This window comes from Thermobia domestica, chromosome 2 (genome assembly GCF_964235325.1).
Source record: "Thermobia domestica chromosome 2, izTheDome1.hap1.1, whole genome shotgun sequence".
NCBI classification, from domain to species: domain Eukaryota; kingdom Metazoa; phylum Arthropoda; class Insecta; order Zygentoma; family Lepismatidae; genus Thermobia; species Thermobia domestica.
Genome location: NC_137455.1, coordinates 254,702,306 through 254,716,541, shown reverse-complemented (window position 1 = coordinate 254,716,541; position 14,236 = coordinate 254,702,306).

Below are 14,236 nucleotides of genomic sequence, written 5' to 3'. Positions count from 1 at the left end.
AGAAACTATTCCATTTGGAATTTCTTCACAACAGAAATGTGTTCTCTCATTCGAATGAGAGTATGTATTTTCTCCAGTCCTTCCAGATTATTCCTATTGGTTGCGGTTGAAACTATATATAATATTTAGTGACCGTTTATTTTCTTACATAATGATTCTCTTTGCGCAAAATATTGAAAATCTAAATGAACAATTTCTATTTTACTTTCGGCTCAAGAGCTTACATTAGAGACAAAAGGGGAAAGCTTTATTATATTTTTAAATATATATATTTGATGTAATGTAATATATTACATAGCTGTGATATATTTATAATTTTCTTACATCCATTCTCTGTGCAATAGAACACAGATTCTTTGTTAAAAATTTCGTAAACAGGATTCGAACTTATGCTAAAATGACGTTATGTACGCAACTCCGTTATGCTAACCATTACACCAAGAAGACTTTACTCTAGAAGTTTTCCATTTGTGTATATTATTACCTTGGTGATCTATACTCTGTAGAACCATGTAATCTGTATCACCCAGTAAACCAGATTATGATTTCATTTTCCTTTCTGTTGTCATATTTTATACCATTTTGGTATATGCCAATTACATATTTAGTTGATGGCAACGTTAAGATAGTTAATATCTCTGCTCCAAATGGTCATATTCTTCTGTAATGCAATTGAGGGAAAATAGATTTTCCTGTAAGCACAGATCTCAAGGAAGTAAGGATTTATAATCTTTTCTCGAACTTAGTATTTCTTTTCGCTGTCTAGGTTTATATGACCAGAAGTGTACCCAAGACTCGCTCTAGCTACTTGACCAGTGTCGAGACCTAAAATATGTTGTAAGATTACATCATTGTAATGTGTGTGGTGTGATTTAGTTCAACTCGATAACGTGGTACGATATATTTCAATTTGAAAATTGTTAGTACTACTTATGCTCATCTAGCGCATATTTTAAATATAGATAATCGCCATCTCTCCTAGCCTAATGGCTAAAGCACTAAAGCACATGTCTTTTGGTGCGCCAGGTTCCGTTTTAGATTTTCGATGAGAGTATCAAATGCATCACATTATTTCAGATATTGCTTTAAACTGTAATTATATTCAATATATAAATAACATTGCAGTTGCAAAGGGCAAAAATACAAATTAATTAATATTACATACATTAAATCTACGCATAAGTGTAGTAAAATTAAAGACGAAATCTATATTTATTTGTAATTTGGTCTTTCTCATATTCTCTGGGTTGGTTTGGCAGTAATCATACAGGATATCCACAAAGTCCTGGAATAATTAGAATGAAACAAATCTCGCAAACTATAGCAGATAAAGACATTAGGTTTTTGCTAATTGTTTCACAACTCTCCAAGTTTTATTAAGTTCTGATAGTTGAGTAGTATTCTTATTATTCTGATAATTGTAATGAGATTAATGGTTGACATTTTTTGTATACTTGCAGATTATATTGTGAGCGACAATTGTTACAGCACAGGAGAAGGCATAATGTGTTTAGTGATATGCTGAGTCTGGTAAATCACCAGTAATTCGTGAATATGTTCAATCTAGCCCAAAACTAAACGTTTGGTGAGTTCGAATTCATGATCGGGTTATTGGTCAATTTTTCTTTGCTAAGGACAAGGTTACAGGTCCTATTTAATATGAAATAATTCATGAGTATCTACTCCATCAGCTGTTGAAACTGCAGTCACATAATCTTCCAGCACGATGAAGCGCCTCCTCATTGCCTTCTAGATGTGAGGTACCTTTTGGATAGGCATTTGTCTGGGAAATGGATTGGCCACGATGGGCCAATCTGCTGGCCACCGTGCTTCCTTGATACCACCCCTTGGAATTTTTCCTTTGGATACGTCAAGAATCGTCTTTACGAAACCCCTGTTTCAGATATTGCCACACTTCGTACTCGAATTAACAACATTATTAAACAGATTGATGATGATACGCTGCAGCCTGTATGGATGGAGACTGAGTATAGTCTGGACGTCCTGAGAGCAATTAAGGGGGCGCGAGTGTAACTGTTGTAATTGTGGATACAACTTAGAGAGTTGTAGAACACGATACAAAAAATAGCATGTCTCTATGGGCTATAGTTTACGAGCTGTTTCATTCTAACGGTTCCAGAACTTTGTGGACACCATTATATTTTCAGTTAATCTAATTACTGCCTTTATTTAAGTATCAATTTGCACAATACAACATGATATTGCAAATGGATCTATGTAAAGTTTAGGAGGGGCTTATCGAGACTTTTAGATCACTGAGCGTGGGTGGATATAGGGCTTAACATTTTCTAGGCTTCAGTGTATTTAGGTAATGATGTAGTCACTAGTCAATTCAACTCTTCAGCCTCCTTTACCTTCTGTCCCCAATGATATCCAATTTATACAAGTAAAGTGGAATCCTGAGACGCATTGGAACAAGTCTAGGATGAGAAAAAGGCTTGTTCTGACGAAAATTGAACCCAGGCCCTCAGTTGGAAGATATTCGCCTTACTGACTATACAACAACGGGTATACAGATTCTCGTAATAAACAACAGTTTACCAATAATAATATTCCAGAATCTATATTTCGTCTTTCTATTTTCCTCTTTTTCTTTTGATAAGCGTTGATATCGGTAATCACACATTATCCATTTAATTTAATTTCTAATCTTAGACTATCTGCATAATGCAACACAATTGTCCTACAAGTAGCAATGTAAAATTTAAAAGATTTGCACCAAGCTATTTAGTCCATTATTTGGTATAATTCCCAGAGCGAAGATATATTAGGTAGCTGCTCTCCAAAGTCATAGCAAACGATACATAACATACTGTTTTGTACCCTATCTGTATAGTTAAATATCACACAACCGTATTGATGCCCACACTGTAATGACCTTTAGGCCAGTAGAACACTTATTTCTAATAATAGTACGTTGGGTACTCCAAAAAATCCTACACTTTTTGACTGGAATATGCCACTTTCTCTGGTCATAGTTGATGTCATGAGCAGAGCAGCCTATCACCCTGGCACCGGCCTTGCACTGGCATTACCATTCCAGGATATCAGCAACATCGTACTTTATCCACCGAGCGTAGGTGCGGGAATCCGTGTGGCAAGACTGAATTTCAACACGAATGACATAATCTCTTGCTGATTAAGAAATAATTCATAGGCGCCCCCGGTGTTCACATCTCTCTAGTATAGTTTTTTTTTACTTGTTTGAGCTGGTATAGGCCGAGAGTTACATAGTTCACTCAGCATCTTTTTGGACAATACAGGCAATTCCATATCTACCGCATCCATCGGAGCCCATTTCATTTGGCGTGCTCGCGGTCCCAACCTTTCTTGGAGCTCCCGGTCCCGTTGTTTGGAGTTTGTTTTCTTTCTAAAGAAGAGCCCACATCTTTCATGCAATACACTCGTGAGAGGTGTCAAGTATGAGTAGAGGCCGAAATATATTGCAAAGCGCAAAAACAATTCGCACATAATCACCAATAAATGGAATCTGGGGATTAGGCATAATGCGTTCCAGGGCTTTCCATCTCTTTATTCTGGAATTGGCGGATTCGACAACCCATCTTATTTTTGTTACCATACGAGACTGGTTGGCTTCCATTGTTGTATATTGTTTCTGCGTCTTTGAAAGGAAGTACGGCATTTGGCTATGGAATTCGAGGTATTCCAGCAGATGCATTGAGTCTCTGAAACCCCAGTCTAGGATGAATACTTCATCTTTTTTACAAGGCACACATTTCTTCAACATCATCACGGAGCATTTTGCCCGTAATCGCTGCTTGGAACTCTTAGCCCAGTAAGACTCCAACACAGATAGCACATACTCGTCACTGCCAATGACCACAATAAGTCGCTTTTGCCTGAGCGTGAAGAACAATCAACTGTAAACTGCTTGGGTAGGTAATGCATTTGTTGTGAGCAGAAGAGGTCCTCTTCAGGGGAAGTGTTATCGTTTTTGGGCTTTTGACATGCTTCTGTTTTGCTCCTGGAACAAACTCTGATCCGTGCCTTTTATAAAACATTGTTTGGTAAACAGTTTACCGTGATCATCCGCTGGTTTCTCTCTGATCAGTGTTGAGGGTGGATCTGCTTGTTGATCATGAGTTGACGATGAGGGTTGGTTTGATGGTTTGTCTTTAGCGTTGCGGTACAGACTGATGGCTTCTTTTGGGCTGAGGTTGCAAACTAGTCGGACGTTGTATTCTGTGTAACAGCTTTAGTCGTTTTGGGTTTCTTTGGTATCTCCTTGTAAGAGCGTAGGAACACGAATTCTTTCGTTCCACATCTTGCTGTATATGTTCGAGGAACATGTCTCCTTAGTGGCGTGTTCTACAAAGGCTTACTGCACTGTACACAATTGACTGTCTTTGATTTAGAGGGCATTGAGCTTAATAGCATTATACCCACATAATTGTATGACAAAGTTAAGTGCTAGTTCCACTATCCACACTTTTACACTCCAACACACATTGTCTTCAAAGGGGGCCTTTTGTTGACTAGTGGTCTATACAAGCAGAAATGAAAAACGTAATTGCTATTTACACAATTCACTCTCTATAGTTAACTCTAGCAGACATTAGGCTATATTATTATACAGCACACTGACATTATCTGCCATTATTCTCATCTTCCTTTTGACTCCTGGTTTGAACTAAGACTAACCGAGCACAACGGCACCTAACTGTGTTAAACACACTCTGCTATCTACCTCATGGGCAAATATGAAGTAATATTTTCACAATACAATATTCTTAACAACGGCAACTGCCCATTCGTCGAACGTGCCCTATTTGTCCTATTTCCAATACTCCATTGTAAGCTTATCAGAAAGAACGTCTCCCTCCTCCCAAACAACAAGAGCAGATGAGAATATCAAAGCAGCGTTATAGATGGAGCGTTACTTCTAAAATGCCAAGAGTAAAGTGGATGATGACTGGACTGACTATGCAGAAGACGATTAAACATTATTCAGGATGATATTTAACTCAGATGGCTTCACATATTTTCCTTTGATGGCTAATAGTTTGTTCAAATGAATTTTTATTGCTCCACTGTGGATTCATATCATACATACGACTTAAAGTGCAAAGTTTCTTATATATATAGTGGATTTCCAGAACACTTTTAGCTTGTAGCATGTTCAAATAGACATATCGAACTACAGTTTGACATTTTTTTTTTTGTTCTAAGTGTCCGCACTATTGTTACTACATCTCCGAGAACGAATATTGATGGCGAAATACAGGTTCACCGAACACGCTTTTACCTAAACAAATTGCCCTCGTAATGTAACAAATAAACCTGTGGTCTTGCTATTTGGTTATTTAATGTGTTTTTATGAGCGAAACAAAACAATATTACGAATTTTCTCGTTATGTTGCTGCTTTCCACGTAAATCCGTTTATAACGCATTCCCGTAGACTTTTCGAAAATTGGAGTGAGGGGTAACTTACCGACGCTCTACAGCGACAACCGGAAATGATCTCAACATAATTTAAATGACCTTTCACGCGGAATATGGTGTAGATTACAGGTATCAACTTTCATAACAATCCTTTGCTAGGCAGAAAATAACCCGTATCATGACCCATCCTTTGGATGGTTAGCATGCCATTCTCTTTAGAATGATGGAATGTTCAAATGCAATATTGTCCATGAACCCATGACGTACGAAGAAAGCGCACTTTATGCCACCAAATCTATTGAGATGTAAATCTTATGGGGTCTTTCAGAACATTTAAGAAGTTCACTATTTTCTTTACTAATTGTCCGATTTAGATGTTCTTACAGCGGCTCCAGGTGAAAGTACGCAACCCTAAAATATCGCTAAAAATACACCAGACTATTGTTAATGCTTCACACCATTCCGATATCTTGTTTAGTGATGTCGTGGAAGAACATGGAAAGTTGTTGTTAAGAGGGAATTTTTCTGTCCTTACACATTCAACTCTATACCTTATGAATTCTGCACATTTTATAAACCAGAACTTTTTCAATTTACTTACAAATTTCATTGATAAGTGACTTTTAATTTTTTTCTGAATATCAGCTTTTTCCCACGGGTGCCATAGATATAAAGAAAGACTCGTGTTTATAAACACCAGTGATTTTAATTATTTATAGAAGAAATACTACATTAATGTGATAAATGTTTACATACAACTAAAACATTAACTGTGTCTGTACATCCTATGGTTTTTGATCATTTTCTTTCAACCTTTTACTGTATTTGTTATTGCACTGTCTGCCGCCAGTGCATTTTGTGCAAAGCAACGTGCATGGAACTTTGGTTTTTGAACAAGAGCAACACATCCGGAGAACCGCATTTGACGAGTTCTCTGCAGGCTTCCATAATAGGGGGGAAGAAAAGGCCATACCTGTGTCTACTCCCCATTAACAATGGTCCATCCCCATCTTTCTGGTTTTGGAATATTGTCCTTTCCTGAATATGCACGACCACAAACTTCACCTGCCTGGTATGCTGAACGAAGGCAATGTTGTCTTAGTGCCTCTTTCGTTGGTAAAAGACTTTGTAGACTGCAACTTTTTTCAAAACAGAAACTTGGATTTAGGCAATTTTTTGAACATGAGAATACTTGTACCCCAATTTTGCCTTCATCCAATTTTGTTCTGCGATCATGTCAGAAATTTTAGCTACTTTAAATTTGGAAGAAGCTGTTGATCCACCACCATTCGAAGGATTCTGCGATACACTCATTTATGATCGGGTACACTAGTACATGCTCTTCCATCAAAAACATCACGAACGTTTGGAGAATATTGTGATGTAGAATTCAAAGACAGTAATTTTAATGATTCTGAGCTACTTCGTGCAAAAATAATACAGTACATTTATCGTGGAAAACGTACTCGAAAACTTGCCTGAAGAGGAGTGATGTTGGTTTCCATCACCACATAGCAGAAAAAATATGCTGCCAAAAATTGGAATGATTTCCTCTGATCTCATCAGAATAAAACAGAGCTCTTCAACCAGAAAGATGGGGAGGACCATTGTTGATGGGGAGTGCACACCGGTCTAGTTTTCTCTTCCGACCTATTATGGAAGCCTGTAGAGAATTCGTTAAATGTGGTTTCTTCGGATGTGTTGCACGATGCTCTTGTTCAAAAGCCAAAGATCCATGCACGTTGCTTTGCACAAAATGCACTAGTGGTAAACAAAGTAACAATAAATACAATAAAAGATTGAAAGAAGATGATGAAAAACCATAGAGCTGTACAGAAACAGTTAATGTTTTAGTTGCATGTAAACATTTATCACATTAATGTAGTATTTCTTCTAAAAAGTTAAAATCACTGGTGTTTATAAACACGAGTCTTTCTTTACACCTACGGAACCCCATGGGAAAAAGGAGATATTCAGAAAAAATAAAAGTCACTTATCAATTAAATTTGTGAGTAAAATAAAAAATATCGTTTTAGAAAATGTACTGAACCCATAAGGTATAGAGTTGAATGTGTAAGGACAGAAAAGTTCCCTCTTAACAACAACTTTCCATGTTTTTCCACGTCACAAATAAAGATATCGGAATGGTGTTTGCAGGAAGCATTAACAATACTCCTGTGTGCTTTTGTGGTATGTTAATGTTGCACATTTTCATGTGGCGCCGTTCTAAGAAGATCCAAACATCTAAAAAGCAAAAGTTTCAGGATATAATTTAGCGCTTTTCCGAAAATTTCCCCTTTCCCATAGTTTATTTCATCATTTGAAAGAATTCATCATCCTGAAGAAAATGGCGTACAATCATAAAATTTTGACGGAATACACTCGCTCAAGGAATTTTAGGTCGTAATGTTCCCTATTGATATATATTTTATAATTTCAAATATAATTGGGAAATATTTTTCCCACGTTACTATATTTAAGATATCTAAATCAAATTTGGCAAGTTCATTACCAATAAATAAACGTATTTTTCAGGATACAATGCGATGCGTACTCTTACCTGGGGTCGCTCTCGGGAACACGAAACTTCGAAAAAGGCATTTTTTTCTGAGAAATTTCCTGATTTCCCTCAAATTTTCCTCCTCTAATGCGTCATACTGACATGCGAGATTATGCTGTTGAAAGACTATTCTATTATTAAGAGTATGCGGTACTAATGATTAAATTCGGATGGGTAGTGTTGAAGAAATACATACTTAAAGAAGGCAATACCGTGTCTCATGGCAGCCATTTTGAATGGCCACTATGTTGGTGTTCTACACGAATTTCAAAGTGGATCTTGGGCTCAAATGTTGTATTTTGACGAATTATGACATCAAAAAGTGGCATATTCTAATCAAAAGGTTAGCATTTTGGCTTTTCGAGCCATGTACTATAATAAAGGTTTGTAGTATAACCCTAGGTTTTATAAGAATAATAATGAAAGTCATCTTTGTGAACTTTCTCTGATGTCTTCCATTTACTGTTATTTAATTCTTAATTGTTTCATTGCAATTCAGTTGCATCAATCACCCGAATCTTTAGAATAAAGGAATAATCTCTGGACACTAAGCTTAAAATTTTATTGTATTTTTCAAATATTTACCAATACACTTAGATGTACCCGCAGACTTTTCTTAAGCTCTTCTAAGTAAAATTTCGATTCTACAATTTGTGCCTTTGTCCAATTTTCTTGCACGATTTACTGGAATCGAGAAAGATGAATGTCGCATAGTATTTCACAAGTCGCATTAAATCACTTTGTTTAGAAGGAGAACTTACTTGAAAGACATAGTGATCAACTAGCTTATCATGGTTGATAAAGCATTGCGCTCACGCATACAGGGGACAACCTAAGACAGCGAAACAAGTAGATTTATGGAAGGGATTTAAAGTTGACCATTTTATTGTAATTTTTTCTTTAGTATTGTGAAAACCAAACAAAATATAAAGATGTTGAAACAGTAGAAGCTTTTTTTAATGTTGTTGAGAACAATGCAGGCACGGATCCTGCAGCTTTGTTTTTTCCTTTCTACTAAAGCTTTTCAAACGACTGAGATAAATGACCGGTGCTTCATATTGCAAAACAATTTGACACATGCGCTTCTTGCTAACAGGCAGAGTTCCATATGTATATCCACCTCAGGAGTGGTAAAATACTTTTAGTGTAGTGAAATCATGTTTAAATATGCTTCTTCAAATGTTAGAAAACCATCTTACCTGTTAAACAAATCCAAAAGGGTATGAATGTTTGCCCATAAAAAGTGTTTATTATAAGTTTTTTTCTCAGGATATCAAATGCAATGTTAAAATGTGAAACTGATGATAATTGTAAGACATGTAGTCACAGAACTGTACAGACGCCTTGATGCACTGAATATTTTCGAATTTTCCTGTTTTTATAATATCATTCTATATCACTATAGCAATTTCTATCACTAGCAATTTCTTCTATTAATTATTAGAAACGGCTATAACATTTAAAATAAAGGATTGCTGTAAAATCTTGATTAAGTAGAACTCGTCCCAGAACGTCCTTCACATATCGAACACATTTCTTGAGACATAATATTCTACTAGACTTACATGAACAACGAGGACTTTCCTCATATGTTCCATAGTTTTTTCTAAATTTTCTTCAATATATAAAATTCCTCGGAAATTCCATCTCTAACTTGATTCACATATGTTTTTGTCAGCAAAGCATACACCTCGAATTTCTACATATTTATCAGACAAACTCTTTAGTATAATTATTTGATTTTTACACCCAATCTTTTTCGAAAATGAAGTTAAATGTATCTTTCAGTTTTGCGTATCACGGTTATGCCATATAGGTTAAATGAGACGGTGATAAAGAGAATTAATGAAATAATAGAGTAAAGAAAGTGGAAGGAAATGAGAGAACCAGAGAAAATGCACGTACTCGATGATTGTGAATCACAAAACCCTCTTTGAGTGAGTTGTGATCGAATCTTGAGCCCCACACACCAGAGATATAACCTCTACCACTGAGTTACCGCGGGCTCCAATTCACTTGGAATATATATATTTGTTTTAAAAATCATGTTATTGAACAATTCCATACAACTGTAAAACCATCCGGTATGTAATTAACTGAAAGTAGTCCCTCCCTGCTTCACTATATATATATCTTGCTTATTTTTAATTGAACACGTTTACGGAATTCGCTTATTTTTAATAGAAAGATCGACATTTGTTTGTTTCTTATATTACAAACAGATTTGATTTTCTGCTCTAAAAACAATCATACATGGTACGTATATACATAATTTTCAAAATATTGGAGACATGTGTACATAGTACGTAAGATGTGTGAGTTAGTAACATTGATGGAAACTGTGAAACGTCTGGCCGTTGTCAGGCAATTGCCTAAAGTACACAAAGTTGGGTAAACAGTGGCGTCTGTGGAAGGGGATAAACAGTAGTGATATAAAGTGGGAAACCTCTCTTAGTTTGCCTTGGTTCCATACCCAGCCAAGTAAGTTTGTGGTGGACAACGTCGTGTCAATGGGTTTCCTCGAGATACTTCCGTTTACTCCCACTTGCTCAGTCTTCCAATTCTTTCATCATTAATCGGTTGCTCTAATCATCATCTCCCTTAGTCTAAAGTGTAGAATCGTGGAACGATAAACTCAAAGATTTCATTTCAATTTTTGTGTTTCTAGTTATTGGGCTTTGTGTTGATAAGTAAGTCACTTCTACTCATTTATATAGATATGAGAGAAACAAAATTCTAACAAGCAAGGGTTTCCAAGTGTCACACTCCGATTTGCTTGAAACTCCTGGAGTGAATAAAGGAATCAAAAGTAAGACATAAGTGTTTTCTTATATTGGCCAACGTGGGGGTTGAAGGGATAAACACCTCTTAAAGTGCAAACATAGGACAATTTGACACATTTTAGTAAGGCCATAACAGGAAACGCACAGTGAGAATTTGCTTGAAACTCCTGCACTGAATAAAGGAATCAAAACTAGGACAAACGTGTTTTTCTGTCGGCCAATGTGGAGGATAAAGGGGGCAAACACTCTCCTCGGTAGGGCAATATGACACATTTTAGGAAGGTCATAACACACAGCGGGAATTTGCTTGAAACTCGTGCAGTGAATAAAGAAATCAAAAGTAGTGCATACCTGTTAATATATATATATATATATATATATATATATATATATATATATATATATATATATATATATATATATATATATCGGACAACGTGGAGGATGAAGGGGGTAAACACTTTGATTTGGATGAGGATATCATGGAACCAAATGATATCACCGACTCTAAAGAAGTGGAAGAAACTTACTAGAAATATGAGCGAAGGAGAGCATCGGGGACCTGCGGTGTTGAGTTGTGAGTCTGTGGACTTTTAATACAAGAGCAATGCAGTTCAATTATGGAAGAGTGAAAAAAAAAGTTTTCAAATATCAAGGATCAATATTAACACACGAAAATCATATTCACGAAAAAATTAAACGTTGACTAAAAGCAAAGAATTCGTCTTATTATTCAGTTCAAAATCTCTTGATGTTGCGAAGTCTATCGAGGTATTTGAAGTTTAAAATGTTTAAAACGATAATCGTGCCTGTTATTCTATATGGTTGTGAAACATGGTTGCTTACTCCGATGGAACAACATAGACAAAAGAATTTTAGAACAAGATCCTGAGAGGAATATTTGAACCTAAGAGGAACGGGAATGGGAATGGCGGAAATTTCATAACGAGAGCTACATAATTAATACGGTTTCCCAAGCATTTTTAGGGTCATCAAGCCTGGAGTCTTAGGTGGGGAGGGCATGTAGCTAGGGTGGAAGAAAGTAGAAACGCTTTCAAAGTCATGACTGGAAGACCAATCGGAAAACGACTATTAGGAGGACCTAGGCGCAGATGGTAGGACAATATTAAGATGGATCTCGCAGAAATTGGAATACAAAGTAGAAACTGGATCCAGTTGGCTAAGGATAGAAATCAGTGGAGAGCTTTAGCGAACGCGGCATTGAACCTCCTAGTACCATAGGCCCAAGAGTTAGTTAGTTTTAGAAAACAAAAGAGGTTGTCTTAACGTTCGTTATGCGACACTACAAGAAAGTAACGTCCGAAAACATTCATATCTTTGGGAAAAGCAAGTCTCATCAGACTTGTACCGTGACCGACAGGAAGACAATTGCGTGACGTGTCGCTCGCCGTGCTTCAGAAATTTCAAACCGCCGTCGGTGCACATTCACAGCTGCATGACGTGATCTGCAGCGGTGAGCTCTCCAAGCGAGTCAGGAGCATACCCTCGCTTCATTTACAGCCTGAAAAACATTGTTGTGAGCATTAAAGCGGGTGCTCAATATTGTTTCACGTAAAGTGACCAAACTTATACAGTCATGGTCATAAGTATTCGTACAGTGCAAACGTTGAAGAAAAGACACATCTTTCTGCCATTAGGTAAATAATTAGACGCATGTGTTGTACGAGACATATGCTTCATTCAGCAAAGAATATGCACAAAATAAACGGAAAACAAAACATAGATTGATTTGCTACAGCAATGAAAAGAAACAAACAATATGCACTGTGTGTTGGACATAAGTATTCGTACAGCAAACTAAAAGTTCTCTGGTTATGTATGTCAAACCATAAATATCTTGCCTTAATACTTCGTATGCGTGCCTCGCTTTCGAATAACCTCCCTCAATCTGTTGGGCATTGAATGAACAAGAGACGTAGTGGTTTCACGTGTAATATTCTGCCACTCTTGCAAAAGTATCTCTTTCAGTCTAGTTTTGTTAGTTATTTTATGTTTTCGTATGCACGTTTCCAATTCACTCCACAAATGTTCAATGGGGTTCAGGTCTGGGGACTGCGCTGGGGTTTTCAGGGTATGAGGAGTGTGGTATAGTAACCACATGCGCACAAGCTCGGCGGTATGTTTTGGGTCGTTGTCCTGTTGGAAGTAATAATCTTGTCCAAGACCCAATTTATCCACACTCTACTGCAAAGTTCGTTTTAGGATTTCTAAATATACATATTTATCCATCGTCCCGTCAATGAATACAAGCTCTCCAACGCCCGCGGTAGACATACAGCCCCAAACCATCACCCCTCCACCACCATGCTTAACTGTCGCTTGTATATTCTGAACTTCAAGCTCAGTATTGGGTCTTCTCCATACTAAAATTCTGCCATCATTGCGGAAAATATTAAATTTACTTTCATCTGTAAACAATACCTTATCACAAAAGCCTGTACGTTTACTTACATGCTCCTGTGCAAACGTTAAGCGCCATTTCCTGTTTTTCTTATTGATGAATGGTTTTCGTCTCGGTACCCGCGCTCTGTACCCAGCTCGATTGAAAAGTCGCCGAATAGTTCGTGAGGACACTTGTTTCCTGAAGTGTTCATGTACATATGCCGCTACATATGACACTTTCGGCGTTTTCTTCATAATTCTCAACACTACCCGCGTTTCCCTCGTAGTGAGCTTTTGTGGACGACCCACCCTTTCACTGTTTATGTATATTGTTTTCCCTTTCTATCGTTCTGCTATACAGTACTGTCGAACGACTTCTGTCCACTATTTCTGCGATTTGTGAATACGATTTGTTCTTCTGAAATAGTGATATAATTAGTTTCCTTTTCTCGGGTGTGGTTTCTTTCCTTTTCCGCCCCATTATCTCTTTCTAGGTTACAGCGAACACCACCTCACACTTCACCTGACACTTTGAACGTCTCAGTAATGACTATCTATTCTCTGCCTGCTGGCACTAGTGATTTCATGGTACTTGTCTAGTATTATTCTGCGGTGTACGAATACATATGTCCAGGCAAATATCGCTCTGCCCACGCATTTCCTTTATTTGTACATTCCATAGTAAGGATATTTCTATGAATTCGTGTTGCGTCTACTCTTCCAACTGCAGGGACATGTCTGTGTTGGAGGCATAACTCTCTCATTCACCATTTGCCTGTCAATGCATTGTTAATTCTGGCATAGGTGCTGTATGAATACTTATGTCCAGTACTGTATGTGTTTCCAACATTAACGAATGTTCATCTCTAACAGCTTGTTATGGTCTTCTTAACAGGTGTAGTGCTGTGTAAGTTCGCAGTTTAGGAAAGTGTTTATTCCCTTCATCCTCCACGTTGGCCGATATAAAAAACATCTATGTCCTACTTTTGCTTTCTTTATTCATTACAACAGTTTCAAGCTAATTACATTGTGTATTGTTTGTTATGGCCTTACTAAAATGTGTCA